The sequence below is a fragment of the Pleurodeles waltl genome, chromosome 7 (assembly GCF_031143425.1).
Source record: "Pleurodeles waltl isolate 20211129_DDA chromosome 7, aPleWal1.hap1.20221129, whole genome shotgun sequence".
NCBI lineage: Eukaryota > Metazoa > Chordata > Amphibia > Caudata > Salamandridae > Pleurodeles > Pleurodeles waltl.
In genome coordinates this window covers 700,051,740-700,073,131 of record NC_090446.1, presented here as the reverse complement: position 1 = coordinate 700,073,131, position 21,392 = coordinate 700,051,740, and positions in this window count along the sequence as shown.

The window sequence follows — 21,392 nt, the reverse complement described above, 5'->3', positions numbered from 1 at the left end:
AGTGTGGAAACCCACAGTGAACTTTGCTGCTGGAGAGGCTTGGGACTAGGTTGGCATTGTTGGCCCACTTCAACATGGGCTGGGAGGCTCTGGTGTATTTCTGGCTGGTGGTTTTGGGGGTTTGGGATCCTCTTGAGCGGTTCTTAGGTGCCTGCAAGGATACAATGAAGCAGCTCCACTACTCCATATGAGTTCCTGGTACTGAGGTGAAGGCTGGCAGTCTTCCTGGGCTTTTTGATGTTTCAGCAGCTGGAGGACGAAGCATCCTTCTCGCAATTGTTGAAGTCCACATGCAGGCTGGCAGCATTGGTGCCGAGTCTGTCACAAATCTTCTGCTCTTGCCTTTTGCGTCTCTGGGGTGTCCTCCTTCAAGTGTGCAGGGATATGAGTTCTAGGGTGCAGGGGTGCCACCGAAATACTCAATTTAGGGGTGCTACCGGGAGTGTCAGGTGGCAGAAAATGGGTTGCCCACCTTCAGGGTGACTACACCCTTTCGATGACCACTTGCGTTGGGAAGTGGGCATAACCCTGACCCTAGAGGCCCAATTCCTGCCAAACTAAGATGCAGGAAATTAAAAAGTGGTGCGTACTTTAGCTCGTCCACCTTAGGGGTAGGACTGGCATGAAGTGGACAAACCTAATCTGCTTAATTTTCCCACCTGTCTTACTGCCAAAAGTAGGGTCAGGCTGGTCATCTCCTCCATTTGGAGAGACCTGGGTCGCATTACAAAGGTAGCTAAGCCTTTGAAGCTTCCTGCCCTAGAATGCCCATCCTGCCTGGAGGGGGAGTCAACATTCTCTGCCTAGTGCCTGGCTTTTGTTTCTGGACCCTGAGAACACTGGCTGTCACCTTAGGGGGTCAGAAATGTGGCTAAGATGGCTGAACTGGTCAGGACCAGTCAGTAACACACTAATAGCTGGTAGGTTTTCAGGGAGCACCTCTAAGGTGCCTTCTGGGTGCATGTACTGGTAAATCCCACACTGGAATTGATGTGGGTTCACCAATACAAGATGTTTGAGACCAAACATCTCTGTCTTCAGTGAAGCCATCATGTAGCTGGGGAACTCATAGTGACCAGTGTCCAGCACATGCACTTAAAATGGCTTCCTGGTCTTTTACTATGTCTGAAAATAGAAAAAGACATAGGGGTATGTCTGCTCGTGCAGATATGCCTTCATGTGTAATATTATACATGTTGCCTTTGACTGCAAGGCCTGCTAGAGGGGTGACTTACATATATTATATCTAATGTTAGGGGACATGGCACACAGGCTGTGTGCCGTGTTGCGTTTTCACTTTAATCTGCACCAAGACACGCAGCCTGCAATAGCAGCCTGTCATGTGCTTGGTGGGGGGTCCCTTAGAGTGCTAGAATCTGTGCTGCAGCCCTTAGGAGCCCTCTTTAGTGCCGTAGGTACCGAAGATACCATTTACTAAGGACTTAAAGAGTGTGCTAAAGGTTTAGCCAATTGGGGAAACAACTATACAGTTTCAGAGAAAGAAATCTGGCACTGGGGACTTAGTTAGCAGGAACCCAGTGCACTTTCAGTCGAAATTCCATCAGATACCAGCCAAAAAGTAGAGTCTAACCCTGCCATATAGGGAACTTTGCTACACGAACCGCCCTTTGGCTCTCCCCTAATGAAAGAGGATGAAATGAACCTTTCCCTAGAGAGTCCTCATCTTCTAAATGGAAGAACTTGGAAAGGCCATCTACATTTGCGTGGTCAGTCCAAGGTCTATGTTCCACTGAAAAGTATATTCCCTGTAGGGATATGAACCATTTGGGATCTTTCATCCGCATACGCCATCCGAGAGGCCTGTGGTCAGTTTGAAGAAGGAAGTGAGAGGAAAACAAGTATGGCCTCAGCTTCTTCAGGGACCAAACCACAGCAAAGGCTTCCCTCTCCATGGCACGCCAACACTGCTCTCTGGGGAGTAGCCTCTTGCTAATGAAAGCAGCAGATTTGTCATGAATGATCATCATTGATTTGGGTCAGGACTGCTCCTATCCCATGTTCTAAGGCATCTGTCTGCAATATGAACTGCTTGGTGAAATCTGGAGCTTTCAGAACAGGAGCTGAGCACATTGCTTATTTTAGGGTGTCAGCGGCCTTTTCACAGCTCACTGTCCTTTGTATGTTCTTGCCATTTCTTTGAAGGTCAGATCTGTGAGAGGTGCCACAATTGTGCCATATCCTTTCACAAACCTCCTGTAGTTACCCAGTCAAGCCAAGGAATACCCTGACTTGGGTCTGGGTTGTTGGAGCTACCCAGTCCAGAATTGTCTGGATCAGGAGGTTTAGTGGTTGAAGTTGGCCTCCGCCTTCCAGGCAACCCAAGTATACAACCTGGCCCTGCCCTATCTGGCGCTTGCCTTGATATAGTGAGGCCTACACCTCTCAAAGCCTTTAGGACCTTGCCAAGGTGGATCAGGTGATCCTCCCGGGTAAAGCTAAAGACAGCATTATCATCAAAATATGCTGTGCTAAAGTCTTCTAACTCAGCAAGGACTTTGTTTACCAACCTTTTGAAGTTGGCAGGGGCATTCTTCAATTCAAAGGGCATAAAAGTAAACTGATAATGCCCATCAGGAGTGGAGAATGCTGATTTCTCCTTTGCTCTAGGGGACAGACCTATCAACCAGTACCATGATGTGAGATCAAAAGTACTAAGATATTTGGCTGACCCTAACCTGTCAATCAGTTCATCAGCTCTAGAAATTGTGTGTTTATTTGTTTTGGTCGCAGCATTGAGGACCCTGTACTCCACACAAAACCTATGAGGTTTGGGGACTAAACAACTGGGCTGGCTCAGGGGCTCTCAGAATGCTCATTGACTCCCAATTCCAGCATCTTACTGACTTCAGCTTTGATGCTCTCTTTGACATGATCAGACTGCCTGTAGATTTTATGATCGACAGGTAAGCTGTTTCCAGTGTCCACATCATGTGTGTAGCAGGTAGTCTGACCAGGGGTCAAGGAGAAGAGGTCAGCATACATCAACAAGACTTGCTTGGTCAGTCTGCTGTTGGTCAATGAGGGTGTCTGAAAAGATAACTCCTTCAATTGAGCCATCTTTTGTGTTGCTGTAGTGGAGATCAGGGAGAGGTTCACACACATCTTCCTGTCCCTCATAAGTGACCATGTACAAGTTCATCTCAGCTCTTTCATGGGGTTTAAGGCACTTGACATGGATAATCCTTTTGGGGTTCCTGGAAGAGACAAAGTCCACCAGGTAGGTGACTTCCCCTTTTCTCTCTAGGATAGGGTAGGGTCTACTCCACTTGTCTTGGAGGACTGTGGAGGCCACAGGCTTCAAAACCTTCGGTCCTGGTTAGAATTTCACCAGTGCATCCTTTTGGTCATAGCAGAGCTTTTGGAGCTTGTAGGAGACTGGCCTGTTTTGTAGTGGATACCTAAGGTACTTACACCTTATACCAGGTCCAGCTATCCCTTATTAGTGAACTGTAGACAGTGTCTAGAAGCCAGGCTCTCTAGGGGTAGTGTGGATAAGCAGCCAAGGCCTAACTAGGAGACATCCAAAGCTCATGCAATACCACTGTAGTCATACAGTACTCACACACATGAAAGAAAATATTCAGTGTTACAAAAATAAAGGTACTTTATTTTGGTGACACAATTGCCAAAAATACCATAGAGACTATACTCCCTTAGGAGGTAAGTAATACACAAATTATATACATTGGTATGCAGAAATAGCTGTAAAAACAGTTAGAAAACAGCGTAAATAGTGAAAATCACAATAGTTAGAAATGGGCATGGGGGAACACAAACCTTATACTAAGAAAGTGGAATGCGAAAGTCGGTTTCCCACCTAGGCAAGTGTAGTGTGTAGAGGGGCGCTGGGAGTATTAGAAAACACCAAAGCTAGGTAATAGAACCCACCACAGAGCCGAGGAAAGCAGGAGCAAATCACAGTAACTTTCCTGGAACACACAAGAACATGAGAAGGAAGATTATGCAAGAACCAGAAGAGATTGCAAGACACCAACAATCGATTCCTGGACCTGAAGACCTGTGGAAGAAGAGGACCAAGTCCAAGAAGCACTGAAGAGTCCAGGGAGAACAAGAGCCCCTGCTAACCTGGAAAAGCGTACAAAAGAGGGACCACCGGTGAACAACACTCAGTATTGCACCCAAGAAGACAGGTGTGGGTTCCTGGTTCGTGCAGAAAATGTCCCACGCCGGATGGATGAATGCAGTCTGGTTTGTGTCGCTGGATTCCGCCAACAAGCCTTGACACAGTGGAAAATGGCGCTGCCCAGGAACAGGAGGGCCCTGGACTCTAAAGAGGAGGGTGGATTCGGAGGGGACTCTCAGCAACCTAGAGAGCCCTCAGCAGGCCAGGCAGTGCACCCAGGAGTCCAACAGCATGGGCACAAAGAAGGTTCAAAAGGAGGCCCATGCAGCACTACACGAAGGGTTCCCATGCCACCGGAGAACCCCTCTGGAAGCTCTGTGTCTTTACGAAGGAGTGCTGGCAGCCAGAGCTGCATGGTGCACAAAGAACTTTGTGGAAGGATGCTGACAAGCCTTGGCAACTGCAAAACATGCGATGCACGGGGTACTGTCTTGCGTGGGAAGGCAAGCTCTTACCTCCAACAAAGTTGGACAGTTGGATGTCAAGACCGTTGGGACCACTTCAGTCCACCACCTGTGATGCTGGACCCATGCTCTTCATCAGGAGAGGGGACCCACGCCACCGGTCGTCGCTGCAGAGGGGTGCTTGCTGAAGCAAGAGAGTGACTCCTTCACTCCAAGGGAGATTCCTTCATTCTTCTGATGCTGGCTGAAGACAAGCAGTCCTCGGAGGATGCAAAATTTGAAGTAGTTGCAGTTGCTGGCAGGAGCTGAAGATACAATGTTGTAGAAGTCGCAGCTGGCCTATGTCCAGTACATACGTAAAATGGTGTCCCTGCACTAACAAAGTCCAGGAAAATGGCCCTGAAGGTCATGGGGGCACCTCTGCTAGTGCACGGGTGCTCTCACAAGCAGGTACTTTGCACCCTGCCCTCAGGGCTGGATGGTGTGCTATAGGGGTGACTTATAAGTGACCTGGTGCAGTGTAAATGGCAGTAAAAGGGGGAATGCACCTTTTGCACACAGGCTGCAATGGCAGTCTTGTAGAAGCCTTTGCATGGGCTCCCTATGGGAGGCAAAAGAAATGCTGCAGCCCCTAGGGATCCCCTGGAACACCAATGCCCTGGGTACCTAGGGACTTATAAGGGGGCACCAGAATGCCAATTGTGGGTTAAATACTGGATTACCAATATCCTATCACCATAATATAAGGGAGAGAGCACAACTACTGAGGTCCTGATTAGCAGGATCCCAGTAAACACAGTCAAACACAATGACAAACAAGCCAAAAGTAGTTGTAACAATGCTAGAAAGAGGCCACTTTCCTACAGAGCTCTTAGCTGGCCTCTAGGTTTTTAGATACTTTTTCCATGTACTCCGTCATTCTGGAGTGAAGGCCAAGTAGATACTCTACAATATACCGTTTGGGTTCTCTGAGATGCCTCTCCCATCCCTCCTTTACAAGACAAAGTGGTCACCTTACAGAATGCCCAAACAGAAGTTCGAAAGGGGAAAACCTCTCTTCTGTGGCACTTCCCGGTAAGTGAAAACAGGCATGGAAGGAAGACATCCCATCTCCTGAGTTTTTTAAGGAGTCCACCAATCATACCTTTTAGTGTCTTGCTGAATCTCTCAACAAGGCCATTGGTTTGTGGGTGATGTGAGGTAGTGAATTTATAGGTCACACCACATTCAACCCACATGTGTTTCAGGTAGCCAGACATGAAGTTTGTACCTCTCTATCTGATAAAGACTTCTAGTTGCAGGTTCCTTAACTTAGAATTTCCCCCAGGCGACAGACTGGATCCAGAGATTTTACTTTGAGCAGTATCCTTGCGTGCCATTAGGTGGTGTCGGTCAAATCCTTGTCCTTCGTTGACGGTGTCATCGTGATGACATCGAAGTCATACATAGGCGTCACCCAGGCGTGCTGATGTCAGTTCTTTTCGCGCCACGCACAGATCCGGAGAGAGCTACCCTTATAATTTTTTGACCAAACTCAACCTTTTTTGCTGTCTTTTTGACTTCTTTGGTGCGTCGAGAGATGTCTCGAAAGATCGGCTTCAAAACTTGCAACGCCTGTCACCACATGATATCGGTGATGGACCTGCACCTGGTGTGCTTGTGGTATCTGGAGCATGACCACAACCCAAAGTCGTGCTCTGAGTGCTGTGCCATGAACCCGAAGGCTTTGAGGGAGCGGTCCCTAAAGCTCATGGCAGCCTGATGCCCCGCGTTTCTCCGACTCTTGCTTGAGAGGAAGGTCTTGAGAACACTCGCGGAGTCATCACAACTCCTCCTCGTCCCATTCCAAATCTTCTGGACATTTAGGTCACAAGAAAAAAGTCAAAGAAAGCTAGACATTCTTTAATTTCATCCCGTCACTTGGCTGATGCAACGCAGGAAGGGCGCTGATGCTCGAGGCCTCCATCCGCGAAACCTACTTCTGGGTCTGCTCCGCACGTCCCTGAGTTTCTGGTCCAGAACCCTGAGGCATCCCTGGCCAGCTGAATGAATTTTGGGCAGATCAAGCCCCTGCAGTGCCTTTGGGGTCTGGGGGCTCAGATAGGAGCCCTCCAGTTTCTGCCCCGACAGCTCTGGCCCCAGCCTCAGTGGGCCCCTCTGGATCCATTGTTGGATCCGTGTTGATGCCCGACTTACCAACGCAACCTTCCCCGGTGCCAGCTAAGACGTCGACACTCCTGAGGTCGGTTGGGCCTACAGTTGACATCAACCCAATCCTCATCCCTGACAACCCAGACCTGGAATGACGTTGCTTCCGATGGGGCCACTTACCTCAGGTTGGATTCTGACTCCTTTTATTATAGGTACAACTATGAGAAAGGATTGGAAGGGGCACTGGACCCTTTAGAATACCAGCTAGTCAACCCTGACTTGGCCTGAGAACAGGAATTGGGCAAGGCTAGTGGTCTGGATACTTCTCCAGATGCTGGCATGCTTTCTCCACCTACCGTGGCTACGGCTGCGGGAGCATCTTACTCCATTGTGGTCCATAGGGCAGCTGAGGTCCTTGGCCTTGGCCTTCCCTCTGTGGCAGTCAGGTCTAACCTCCTGACAGAGGTGCTTCAGCCTGGGGCTTCCACTTCAGAACCTCTTCTTCAATTTAATGAAGAACTCAACATTGTCCTTCTGGGTACTTAGTCTAGATCCAGCACAGGGGCTCCAATGAATAGGGCAAATGCCGGCCGCCATCGGCCCATCTCAAATGACCCTAAATTCCTGTCCCAACACCCCACGCCTGAGAGCCTTTCCATCCAGGCTTCTTCTTCCTCTGGTGCATTCCCCTCCACTTCCCCAGATAGGAAATCAAAAAGACTGGATCCAGTTGGAAAGAAAATGTTTTCTTTCTCCAGTCTGACATTGCAGTCCGTGAACACTGCATGCTTTTTGGGCCACTACACCCATTTACTCTGGGCTACGGTCACGCAGGTATTGCCTTAGGTCCCGGAGGCGGCCCAGGCCATTATCTCCCAAGATGTAACTGATGGGAGGGATGTGGCTAAGTTCACGATTCATTGTGGGCTGGACATGACCGACTCACTGGGCAGATCGGTTGTGGAAACGGTGGCCTCGAGGCATCACGCCTGGTTGAGGACATCTGGTTTTTGGGGGGGGGGTGTTCAACAATCTCTCATGGACATGCCCTTCAATGGCATGCGTCTCTTTGGAGACAATGCGGACTTGGCCCTCAACAGGTTCAAGGAGTCCCGGGCTACAGCTCGGTCCCTTGCCCAACACAGTCCACTTTTCGCCCCTTTTGTGGTCAAGAAAGGGGCTTCCTGTTGCATTGTTTCCCTTCCAGCCACCGAGCTGTGCATGCTAATTAGCCACTGCACAGCTGGGGACGTTGAATACCACAGGCTCATGGGACAGGGCACCAGAGGTCTGCCCAGTCCACCCCTGCTGCAGCCTCCAAACCCTCCCAGTCTGTTCCACCATCTCAGACCAGTTGGGGCAAAATCTACCATCACCTTCCCCACTGGGAATCCATCACGACGGACAGGTGGGTTTTGCAAATAGTCTGAAGTGGCTACTCCCTCCCCTTTGAATCTGCCCCTCATGGTATGCCTCCATCCTATGGCCGCTTACTAGAGGATCATCTGGCACTTCTCTGTAAGGAAATCTCTGCTCTCTTGGCCAAGGGAGCCACAGAGAGGCTCTTTGCACCAGAAGTAGGTTGTGGTTGTTATTCCCGCTCCTTTCTGGTGTCCAAAAAGGACGAGGGCCTACGTCCTATCCTAGACCTTTGGACCCTCTATCTCTTCCTCAAGAAGGAGAAGTTCAAAATGCTCACTCTGGCTCAGGTCCTGTCTGCCTTGGACCCAAGAGACTGGATGGTAGCATTGAACTTGCAGGATGTTTACTGCCATATACCCATCTTGCCTGCCCACAGGCACTACTTGCAATTCGTGGTAGGTCATGAGCACTTTCAATTTACCATGCTCCCCTTCGGCCTTATCAGCGCCCCTAGGGTATTCACGAAAGTGATGGCGGTGGTTGCAGCTTATCTGCGCAGGTTAGGGGTTTCAGTCTTCCCCTACCTCAACGACTGGCTGTTGAAGACAGACACACCCCAGAGAGTCGTCTTCCACCGTCAGACTTTGACGAACCTTCTGTACATGCTGGGGTTCACTATAAACATGCCGAAGTCACACCTGACTCCTTCTCAGATGCTCCCTTTTATTGGAACTGTTCTGGGCGCAGTACTCCCATAAAGCGAGTCCAGGCTATTCAGCTAGAATTCCAATATTTCAGCCTCTATTCTGGGTTTCGGAGAGAATGACTCTGAGGCTGCTGGGCCTCATGGCATCCTGCATCCTGCTAGTGACACATGCAAGATGGCATATGTAGGCTCTGCAGTGGGACGTGAAGTTCCAGTGGGCGCAGCATAAGTGACATGGTCGAGATCTCGGAGGGAACTGCGAAAGACCTGCAGTGGTGGCTTTTGAATCATGATTGGTTCAACGGCAGATCCCTTTCCCTTCCCCAACCTGATCTTACGGTAGTGACAGGTGCGTCACTCCTAGGATGAGAGAGGCGGAGATCAGAGGTCTCTGGTCTCCGGCGGAGTCCGGACTACACATCAATCTTTTGGTGCTCCGGGCGATCAGGCTTGCATTGAAAGCATTCCTTCCCCTTCTAGAAGGAAAAGTGGTGCAAGTATTCACAGACAACACTACCACCATGTGGTACAGCAACAAGCAGGGCGGCCTGGGGTCATGGACTCTGTCAAGAGGCTCTATGCCTCCGGACATGGCTGGAACATCAGGGCATAATCCTGGTGGTTCAACATCTGGTGGGCTCTCTGAACACCAGAGCAGGTGAACTCAGCTGTCGATGCATAGTCAATCATGAATGGAGTCTCCATCCAGAGGTGGCACAAGGCCTCTTTCAGCAGTGGGGAGAACCTTGGTTAGAACTGTTCACCTCTGAGAGAACGTGCAATGTCAACTGTTTTGCACACTGGAGCTTCCAAGGCGGAACTTGCTCGGTGACACTTTTCTTCTTGAGTGGAACTCAGGCTTCCTTTACGCCTTTCCGCCAATGCCACTTCTGTCCATGCTTCTGAAGAGGATCAATAGCGACCAGTCCCAAGTAATCCTTGTGGCTCCGGACTGGTCACAAAGAGTATGGTATGCAGAGTTACTGAGCATGACTATAGATCCTCTGATCAGACTGCTCCTTCGGGAAGATTTTCTGTCACAGCAGCAGGGGACATTTCTCCACCCGAACCTGTCCAGTCTTTGCCTTCTTGTGTGGAGATTGAGCAGTGGCAGTTGGCAGCTTTCAACCTTCCACCCCCCCAAAGTCTGTGATGTTATTCTGGCAGCCAGGCATCCCTCCACCAAAACAGTATACACCTGTCATTGGCATAAATTTGTGGCATGGTGTACCAACAAGTCTGTTGATCCCCTTTCTGCACCTCTCTCTGAGGTTCTCTTGTTCATCCTTTCTTTGGCCCAGCAGTGCTCTGCTATGGACACCCTTAAAGGTTACTTATCGGCCATTTCAGCCTTTCTTAGATTGCCAGACCAACCTTCCTTATTCAAGTCACCCATTTATTTCCTCTGACCCCATTTATTATGCCCTAGTGGGACTTGAACCTAGTCCTAACTTACTTTATGTGTGTCCTTTTTGAGCCACTGCACAATTGTCCGCTGTGGCTCCTAACAATCAAGACTGCTTTTCTTATTGCCATCAACTCTGCTTCAAGCTCTTTCTTCCAAGCCACCATTTTTGTCTGTCCACCCTGACAAAGTGGTGCTCCATACAAAGGCCTCCTTCCTTCCTTCCTAAAGTTGTTACTCCTTTTCACATAGGCCAATCCATCACTTTGCCTACTTTTTACGCTCCCCGCATCCCTCTCAAGAAGAGGAGAGAGTCCACATTCTGGACCCAAAAAGAACGTTGGCGGTCTACTTCAGTCACACTTATGATTTATGGGTGAACAATCAACTCTTTGTTGGATATGTGGGTGTGAAGAAAGGGAAGGCGGTGGGTACTGCTCTGCATCAAAATGTGCTACTCTTTGGCAAAGAAGCAAGCCCCTGGGAGCTTGCATGCTCATTCTACCAGAGCAACTGCTGCTACCACTGCGTAGGCACACGGAGTTCCTGCCCTGGACATCTGTCAGGCAGCAACGTGGGTATCCCTGCACATGTTCACAAGACATTACTGCCTAGACAGTCAGGTCTGCAGAGACAGCTACTTTGGTTGTTCAGTCCTGCAGGACTTTTTAGTATGATTTTGGTTCGCAGCCCACCACCAAGGATGTTATTGCTTGGGTAGGTATTCTAAGGTAAGGAATCTGCAACTAGAAGTCTCTATCTGATTTATACATGTTGCTTACCTTCGGTAACAATTTATCTGGTTAGAGATGTGTTCTAGTTGCAGATTCCTTTCCGTCCCACCCATCCTCCCCACTTGTGAACTGATTTCTAGGGACAAGGATTCCCCTTTCAGGCCCCTAGCTCTGGCGCACCAATTTCAGTGTTCTTTATGGCTCCGCGCTGCTGGCATGGAAAGTCGTGAAAAGAAACTGACGTCAGCGCACCTGGGTGGCGCCTATGTACAACCGCAATGTCATCATGGCGACCACAACACCAACGAAAGACATGGAGTCAATGGACGCCACCGAACGGCATGCAAGAGTACTGCTCAAAGAAAAGTCTCCGGATCCAGTCTGATGCCTGGGGGAAATTTTAAGGTAAGGAATCTGCAACTAGGACATGTCTCTACCAGATAAATCGTTACTGAAGGTAAGTAACTTATTCAACACCACCTCATTTAAAGAGTCACTCTGGTAAAAATACCAGTAAGGGCGCTAGCTACTATAGGGGCAGTAGTAGTCTTCAGGGGCTTTGTTCAGGATACCTGGTTGCATGATCCACTATAACCAGTATGAATCTGTTTACTGAGGCAGATGGAGGGTCAAGGGGACCGACAATGTCAATCCCTACCCTTTCAAAGGGAACCCCAACCACTAGTAGGATATCATGGGCCAAAGTGAGGAGAAACTCTCTAAACTGCTGAAGCACTACCACTCTCCTAGTGGCACCAGGTTTGGGTTCTCTGGTTTTAGTGAAAGAGTCCCTCCCCCAAGTAGGTCCTGTGGGAGCCACTGATATCTCCCTTCTCCTGATCAGTAGCTTGCTGTCCCAGGCCTTCAAGAGTGGGACAGGTCCTCTGTTCCCTGGCACAGATCCTGTCTAGAGGGTCCACATGGGCCCAAGAGCTCAGCCGTGTGAGGCCCAAGCTCCATGGGCTCAGTTCTGTTTGGGGGCAACAGATCTTCTCCTCTGAGGAGAGGGGACCGGATCTGGCATCTGTTTGGAAGCTGCTTTTCTCTTGATAGGTTGAGCCATTATTCCAGACTCCAACTCTACTTTTTTCAGCCTGGCCTTTTGTTTTATGCACTGGTAGTGATGCACACTCTTTCAGGTATACCCAGCATTGCTGCTTGGGTCTTTCTTTCAACCTCAGCCCATACTGAGGATCGTTGCATAGCAGACATTGTACAGGAATTGAAGGAAATATCACCATCTTCTTTTGGCCAGTAACCCCTCCTCATTCTAAGGATACCATTGCCATGGGATGCACCTTAGCCTGATTATCAGCATTGAGGACTTTGTCTCACCAGTCATGTATTGATCTGAGGACACCAGTTGCTGAGTCACCATGGTGACAATGGCACCAGTGCCTGAGTGCTTCAACCCCAATCCCATTAATATGTGGCTGTTGTCTGTATCTCTCTGGATTACTGGGCCAGACAGTCAAGGCAGCTACATTTACCCCACCCTCAAACTAGAGTTGCCTCAGGAGGCTAACAGACATGGGCAGGGCCTACCTGGAATCCCATCTGGAGACTAACCACTGCATTTACTGCAGGTGCACTAGAGGCATTTTTCATTGTGGGGACAGGTAGGGTCTGCAGTTCGGTGTCCCAGAGCCTTACAGTCATGGCACCAAACCTTTTTGGAGTCTCTGTTTTACCCTTTGTACCTACCCTTGGATTGTGAGGAGTCTCCCAACCCACCCTCCTGTGCAGGTTTTTGAAGGCCTTCAGAAGAATTTGTTTTTATCTTTCTTCTGGTTACCCCCTTTCCCTTGGGTGGAAGAGGGGGGATTTTTGGTCTCCTTTTTGTGGTCTCCCACAGCAGTGGGCGTTTTGGTCACCCTTGTCTTGACACAGTGGTCTGCGTTTTTCCATACTTTTTGAGGAGAAAATGGACCTAGGTCTACCAGGTACTGATGTAACTTCTCATTAACACAATTACTCATCAGATACTCTTTCATCAATGAATTCTAAAGTCCCTCAATCATGGACCTTGTTACCTGTTAACCAGCCACCTAGCATCCACAATAGCTACCCAGGACTTCCTTCATGAGAACAGGGGACCTAGCGTCTGTCTCATTCAGTGTCAGAAGTTTATCATCACGCCTTCCTGAGAACATTCCCAAAGGAGAGAGCCCCAGTGTTTGCTAAGCTCTGTGGATTTGATAACTTACCTGTCTCAATTTAATTGTCTGATTGCTGAAACATCTTGGCCTGAAGAAAGGAAGGACTGAATGATTATTTAAAAGATGTCTTAGCACAGATAGACCCAAAACCTAATACCTGCACCAAATTAATCAATCTCACCTTAAGACTTGATCATCATCCAGCTGAGAGAAAGGGGGATAAAAGGAAAACCGAAAGAATAGACTGGCGATCTGAGAGGTCAAAGACACAAACTATGCCACTTGAGTCAAGTATAGAGCCCATGGAAATTGGCACTCTCAGACAACCACTACCAAAAGAAGAGAAAGACTCGCGTAAATGTAATGGACAATGTCTTTATTGCGGTCGCAAAGGCCACTTTGTCAAGGAATGTACAATAAAACCCAAAGGGAAAAGTTTTAGCCCAAAGAAGATGAGTTCCACTTCCACAGTGGAAACAGTGACGGAAAACTAGAATACCCAAGAAGTAAGGAAGGGAACCTCTTGGGCACACTCGTGCTCCCTTCAATAAACTCATGTGCAACAAATCACAAGTCTCATTTTTATCTAATTGTGTCATTTACAATTAAAAAGAACTCGCATATCTTGCAGGTATTGATCGACTCAGGTGCCACTGGTAATTTTGTAGCTCTCCAAAACAGCTCAAAGGTTAGGTATCTAGTGTACGCGCAAAACAACTCCTGAAATAGTCCAAGCAGTTGATGGTAAAAAGATATCTGTCGAACCAATGACTATGAACAGGCCCAATTCAAATGACTTTCCTATCCACAAATGGTCAAGTACACATCGAATGTATTCAATTTTATGTTATCCAAGCCCCACAATACGGCTTTATTTTTGGAATGCCATGGTTGGTGTTACACAACCCTGATGTGAACTGGCAAACAAGAGAAGTACAGTTTTCCTCTCGCTATTGTACCATTCAATGTTTTATCCAATCCAATCCTGGAAGATTTACAAGTCCTATTGTACAGATTGCCACTGCAGCAGAGAAAGAAATGGAGTTACCTCCTCAATACCTACAGTTTGAAGATGTTTTCAGTAAACAACAAGCAGCTTCTCTTCCACCCCATAGGTCATATGATTGTCAAATTGATCTACTTCCAGGTACTTTGTTACCTAATTGTAGAATATATGCCCTTTCTGAAAACAAAAATAAATACCTAAGACAATATCTAGATGAATATCTTGCAAATGGGTTTATTTGCCCCTCACGCTCACCTGCAGCTTCTCCACTCTTCTTACATGTATTGACTATAGAGTGCGGAATAAAATCACAGTGAAAAACAAATATCTTCTTCCTCTTGTTCCGGTGTTGCTAGATCAAGTTAAATCTGCAGTCATATATACAAAACTAGATCTGCGAGGTGCTTATCATCTAGTTCGCGATAAAGAGGATGAATGGAAGACCACCTTTAAAACAAGGTATGGTCTTTTTGAATATTCAGTCATGCCTTTTGGTCTTTGTAATGCTCCAGCGGCATTCCAATTTTTCTTAAATTATGTGATGCGAGATTTTCTGGACCGCTTTGTTATAGTCTATATCGACGATATAGTCATATATTCAGAGTCTGTGGCGGATCATGAAAATCATGTAAAACAAGTCCTATGGATTCTAAGAAAACACTCCTTGTATTGTAAACTGAGCAAATGCGAGTTCCATGTTACCAAGGTAGAATTTCTGGGTGTAATTCTAACACCCGGTGGGATGCAAATGACTGAAAAGTAAATACAAGGCATAACAGAGTGGCCTACACCAAAATCTGAAAGAGATGTTCAGTGTATTTTAGGATTTGATCATTTTTACCGGCGCTTCATTAACCATTTTTCCTAAACAGTGGCCCCTATGACCAGATTGCTCCAGAAAAAGGTACAATTTGTATGGTCAGATGAAGCAGAACAAGCCTTTCATTAAAAAACACCTTTACAACTGTGTAGGAAGTTGGCTCTGTATATACTATTTCAAAGTAGGAAATAGGGTGTACAGAGTCCAAGGGTTCCCCTTAGAGGTAAGATAGTGGCAAAAAGAGATAATATAATTCTAATGCTCTGTTTTGTGGTTGTGTGGTTGAGCAGTAGGCTTATCAGAGGGTAGTGTTAAGCATTTGTTGTACACACACAGGCAATAAATGAGGAACACACACTCAAAGACTGATTCCAGGCCAATAGGTTTATATATGGACAAATATCTTTTCTTAGTTTATTTTAAGAAACACAGGTTCAAGATTTACAAGTAATACTTCAAATGAAAGGTATTTCACTCAGGTATTCTAGGAACTTTGAATAATCACAATAGCATGTACAGTTTTGACAAAAATGGCAATAAGCTATTTTAAAAGTGGACAGTGCAAAAATCAACAGTTCCTGGGGGAGGTATGTAAATGTTAAGTTCACAGGTAAGTAAAACACTTACAGGGTTCAAAGTTTGGTCCAAGGTAGCCCACCGTTGGGGGTTCAAGGCAACCCCAAAGTTACCACACCACCAGCTTAGGGCCGGTCAGGTGCAGAGGTCAAAGTGGTGCCCAAAACACATAGGCTTCAATGGAAATAGGGGTGCCCCGGTTCCAGTCTGCCAGCACGTAAGTACCCGTGTCCTCAGAGGGCATACCAGGGGGGTTTTGTAGGGCACCGGGGGGGGGGACACAAGCAGGCACAGAAAGTACACCCTCAGCGGCACAGGGGCGGCCGGGTGCAGAGTGACAACAGGCATCGGGTTTCAGATAGGAATCAATGGGGAGACCCAGGGGTCTCTTCAACGATGCAGGCAGGCACAGGGGGGCTCCTCGGGGTAGCCACCACCAGGGCTAGGCAGAGGGTCGCCTGGGGGTCGCTCTTGCAATGAAGTTCGGTTCCTTCAGGTCCTGGGGGCTGCGGGTGCAGTGCTGTTTACAGGCATTGGGTTCCTTGTTACAGGCAGACGCGGTCAGGGGGAGCCTCTGGATTTCCTCTGCAGGCGTCGCTGTGGGGGCTCAGGGGGGTCAACTCTGGCTACTCACGGGCTCGCTGTCGCCGGGGAGTCCTCCCTGTAGTGTTAGTTTTCCACAGGTCGAGCCGGGGGCGTCGGGTGCAGAGTGGAAAGTCTCACGCTTCCGGCGGGAAATGTGTGGTCTTTGAAGTTGCTTCTTTGTTGCAGAAAGTTGCAGTTTCTTGAACAGGGCCGCTGTTCTCAGGAGCTTCTTGGTCCTTTAGATGCAGGGTAGTCCTCTGAGGCTTCAGAGGTCGTTGGGCCCTGTTGGATGCGTTGCAGTGGCAGTTTTCTTCGAAGTAGGGAGAAAGGCCGGTGGGGCTGGGGCCAAATCAGTTGTCGTCTCCTTCTTCACTGCAGGGCTTCAGGTCAGCAGTCCTTCTTCTTCTTTAGGTTGCAGGAATCTAGTTTCCTAGGTTCTGGGGAGCTCCTAAATACTGAATTTAGGAGTGTGTTTAGGTCTGGGAGGGCAGTAGCCAATGGCTACTGTCCTTGAGGGTGGCTACACCCTCTTTGTGCCTCCTCCCTGAGGGGAGGGGGCACATCCCTATTCCTATTGGGGGAATCCTCCAAAATCAAGATGGAGGATTTCTAAAGGGAAGGGTCATCTCAGCTCAGGACACCTTAGGGACTGTCCTGACTGGTGGGTGACTCCTCCTTGTTTTTCTCATTATCTCCCCTGGACTTGCCGCCAAAAGTGGGGGCTGTGTCCAGGGGGCGGGCATCTCCACTAGCTGGAGTGCCCTGGGGTATTGTAACACGAAGTCTGAGCCTTTGAGGCTCACTGCTGGGTGTTACAGTTCCTGCAGGGGGGATGTGTGAAACACCTCCGCCCAGAGCAGGTTTTAGTTTCTGTCCTCAGAGAGCACAAAGGCCCTCACCACATGGGGTCAGAAACTCATCTCTCAGCAGCAGGTTGGCACAGACCAGTCAGTCCTGCACTGAACAATTGGGTAAAATACAGGGGGAATCTCTAAGATGCCCTCTGTGTGAATTTAGTAATAAATCCAACACTGGCATCAGTGTGGGTTTATTATTCTGAGAAGTTTGATACCAAACTTCACAGTATTCAGTGTAGCCATTATGGAGCTGCGGAGTTCGTTTTTGACAAACTACCAGACCATATACTTAATATGGCCACAACTGTACTTACAATGTCTAAGAATAGATTTAGACACTGTAGGGCAGAGGTCTTCAAACTGGGGGGCGGGCCCCCCTAGGGGAGCCTGAAGTGATCCCAGGGGGCCCCCAGACTATGGCCAAAATAAATATTATACAGATAACAGGCCTTTGTTTTAAGCAGAAGCATGTTATTGCAGTTTTAAAAAGATAACAGTACTTAACTGCAATGTTTACATAGGTTTAGACATATTTAAACATTGCCATGTTTATAAAATAATTGTGAAAAATTCTGAGGGGGGCCCAAATGATTTTTTTTTTCAACTGGGGGGCGCGGCATAAAAAAGTTTGGAGACCTCTGCTGTAGGGGCATATTCCTCATGCAGCTATGCCCTCACCTGTGGTATAGTGCAGCCTGCCTTAGGGCTGTAAGGCTGGCTAGAGGGGTGACTTACCTATGCCACAGGCAGTATTTTGTGTGCATGGCCTCCTGAGGGGGATGCCATGTCGACTTTGCCTTTTTCTCTCCACCAACACACACAATCTGCAATGGCAGTGTGCATGTGTTAGGTGAGAGGTCCCTTAGGGTGGCAAAACATATGCTGCAGCCCTTAGGGACCTTCCCTGGTCACAGGGCCCTTGGTACCACTGGTACCTTTTACAAGGGACTTATCTGTGTGCCAGGGGAGTGCCAATTGTGGAAACAATGGTACATTTTAGGTGAGAGAACACTGGTGCTGGGACCTGGTTAGCAGGGTCCCAGCACACTTCTCAGTCAAGTCAGCATCAGTATCAGGCAAAAAGTGGGGGGGTTACTGCAACAGGGAGCCATTTCCTTACAAACTGCCCCAGTATTACCACACCCTGGTACCAAAAGGCCCTTCATAGTAGAAGCAGATGCTTCTGATGTAGCAGGTGGGGCTATCTTGTCACAACGCCACAAAGATACAGGACAACTTCATCCCGTGGCATGCACGTCTAAGAAATTGAACAATGCCAAGCAAAGCTACACCATTGTAGAAAAGGAACTATTGGCTATTCGTGATGCCTTCAAGGAATGGAGGCATTATCTTTTAGGGGCAGATCACACGATCACAGTATATACAGATCTTAGAAATCTACAGTTTATGAGTTCAGCCAGAGTCTTGACCCCGAGACAACTGTGTTGGATGATGTTCTTTGCTGAATTTGATTTCATTGTCACATTCAGACCAGGGGTCAACAACAGAAAGGCCGATGCTCTGTCCCGACAAACCTCTTCCTTGCCTCGAGACAACAGACATCCACAATCAAGTACAACAACTTCAAAGGTAGTATGTGTTACATCTGCTGAAAACATCGTCACTAAAATACAACAGGAATTTACAATAACAAGTTGGTTAGACTGGCTCAAGCGGTGTGAGAGAAATTCCATTAAAGAGGGTTTACCATTACATGATTCCAAAGTATACTTGCCAACTCCAGAACTTCAACAAAGGGCATTTATCTGGTCCCATGTCAATCCTATCGCAGGACACCCTGGTCCAAAAAAGAAAGTAGAACTCATGCAATTACATTTTTGGTGGCCAACGCTAAGAAAAGACGGCTCACAAAGGATTCAAGACTGTGAAGTCTGCGCGTGATGTAAGACAGATCACAGCAAACCTAAAGGCCCATAGCAACTCCATCAAGGCCTTGGGAACATGTATCTATAGACTTTATCGTGGGTCTACCAAAAGTACAACAAGACACTGTCATTCTGGTGATCATCGATAGTCTTTCAAAATATATGCATTTCATTGTCTGTAAATCTTTACCTACTTCTAGTCAATTGGCCACCTTATTGCTACAGCAAGTTGTTCGCTTACATGGTCTGCCAAAAGTAATTCTCTCATATCAAGGAAGTCAGTGTTCATCACGTTTCTGGCAGACAAGGTGCTCTGCACTTCATATCTCAGCCTCCCTTTCCACAAGTTACCATCCACAAACGGACGGTCAAACGGAGAGACTTAATCAAACATTGAAACAGTTTCTACAATGTTATGCTAATGATGCAGACGTTGCATGGGTAGACTTACTGTGTTAGCTGAATTGGCATATAATAACTCATACCACTCCTCTACAGACACCATGCCATTCTCAGGACTATATGGTTATCATCCCAACTTTTTACCAGTAGATCTACCGACCATGCATGATTTACCGGCAGTAAAAGATACTATGAATCATATGTATCAAATTCATAAAAAGATAATGACACACTTAAACAAGGCCAAAGAACAATATAAATTCCACTATGGCAAGAAACATAGGATAGGACCTTCATATCGTCCAAATGATTATGTGGGTTTCAACAAAACATGTTACATTAAAAAATCCAAGTACCTTCCATTCAAAATATATCGGTCCTTATAAAGTTCTATGTAAGATCAACCTAGTAACTTATAAATTAAAACTTCCATCCACCCTTCGTATTCACCCTGTATTTCACACTTCCCTTCTGTAGCTAGCTTCAGCTAATTGCACTGCTACCCTGCACCTCTGTTGGTTAAAGGAGACTGGGAGTATGAAGTGCAAAACATTTTGGATTCCCAGTTCAGGGGATCGACCTTATGGTATTTGGTCTCTTGGAAACGCTAAGGCCCAGAGGACAACTTATGGGAACCTGCATGAAATGTACACGCCCCCGTTTAATAAGGCGTTTCCATCTAAGTCATCCTGATAAGCCGTGCCCTAGACCGTGCTTGGGAGGGGAGTGCACTGTCAGAACACGGCTGGTGCGCAATCTATGGCCCGTCCCAGCTAAGTTACCTGCGTGCTCATTATTACCGTTGTGTGCCAAACCATCTTGTGGGAAAGCTTATGAAGCCGCCTGCAAAGCCAACTGGTGGTCTTGTTGCTCGTTTTCTTATTAAACTGTTTTATTACCTTATGATATATCTGATGGTAATATTCGGCATGTCTTGCATTTTTAGACAAATGTTTGTTGGTCCATATAGTTGTGTGGTAGAATTGTGCTGCTTCATTCTCTATTGTTTTTGTAGTAGTCTGTTGGAGACTACAATACTCAGCAGGCTGTACAGCCACCATCTTGGGTGTGGCGGTTTGGTTGTGGCACCTAGTAAAAACCGGCCCCACCCAACAACCGATGCTCACTATCCTTTTCCGGATTCCTTCTGAAGGTCAGTTGATTCCCTGTGCTGATTTCGTTCTCCTCTGCGAGGCTCTGGCTTAGAAGAGCCTTCTCCTCTTCGCCTCCTGTTTTAACGCCGCTACAATAAAAAGCGTCTTCTGTCTTCCTAGGCTTATCCTCCTCTTTGGCGGAGCACATGCGGGAATTAGGAAGTTGTTTTCCATTACGCTCAATCACAGAACAGGTTGTGTTCTGCACAGTAAGGCCATCTATCGCTAAGGCACATGGAGTGTTAATGTTTTAACCCAAACTAACATACGCACAAGGTTTGTTTTACTTGGTGTTTTAAGATTATTGCAGAGCAAACGGTCACTAACCATCAATGCACCATTTCTTGAGTTGCTTGATATTTTGGGTATTGCTGTGGAGTGTATATTGGTTTATGAATCTTTGACTCACATTGAAATCACAAGTGTGAATGATGGTATAATTTATATAAAGAAGTGCAGTGAACTAATTTGTAAATTGCGGCACAAATCTTGTGATTGAAATAGAATTAGCAGCAGATATTACAAGAGTTTGGTTTTTTTGATGAGGACGACTCATATTTGTCCATAGGAAAAGAAGTTTATGAAAAATGGTAAATTAATCCCGCTCTGGGATATTTACATACACAAGTCTTCTAAAAAAAAAAAAAATCTTATAGGTCTCCATCCCTGCTGACCCCATTCCCACACCCTTCCCCTCATCAGATCACTCCAAGAATCTGCGCTATAAGAGCATTCAGATTTGGAAGTATCTGGAGGTGGGCACTGTTGAGCTTCTAACAGACCTCGAGGAAGTATTGCTCCACCTGACGTGTAGCAACAAAATGAGCAGCTCAAGGACATAGTTGTGGAACTCAATCTCACCCCTTACCTCCATCTTGGGATGAGACAGCCAATGTCTCTCTGCAGATGGAAACAGATTAAAACTGGTTCCAACTTTACCAAGATTAAGCTCCAGGAGCTCTTGGCAGAATATGCAAAGGAACACCCTACTGAATAGGAAGATATCCCCTCAGATGGGGA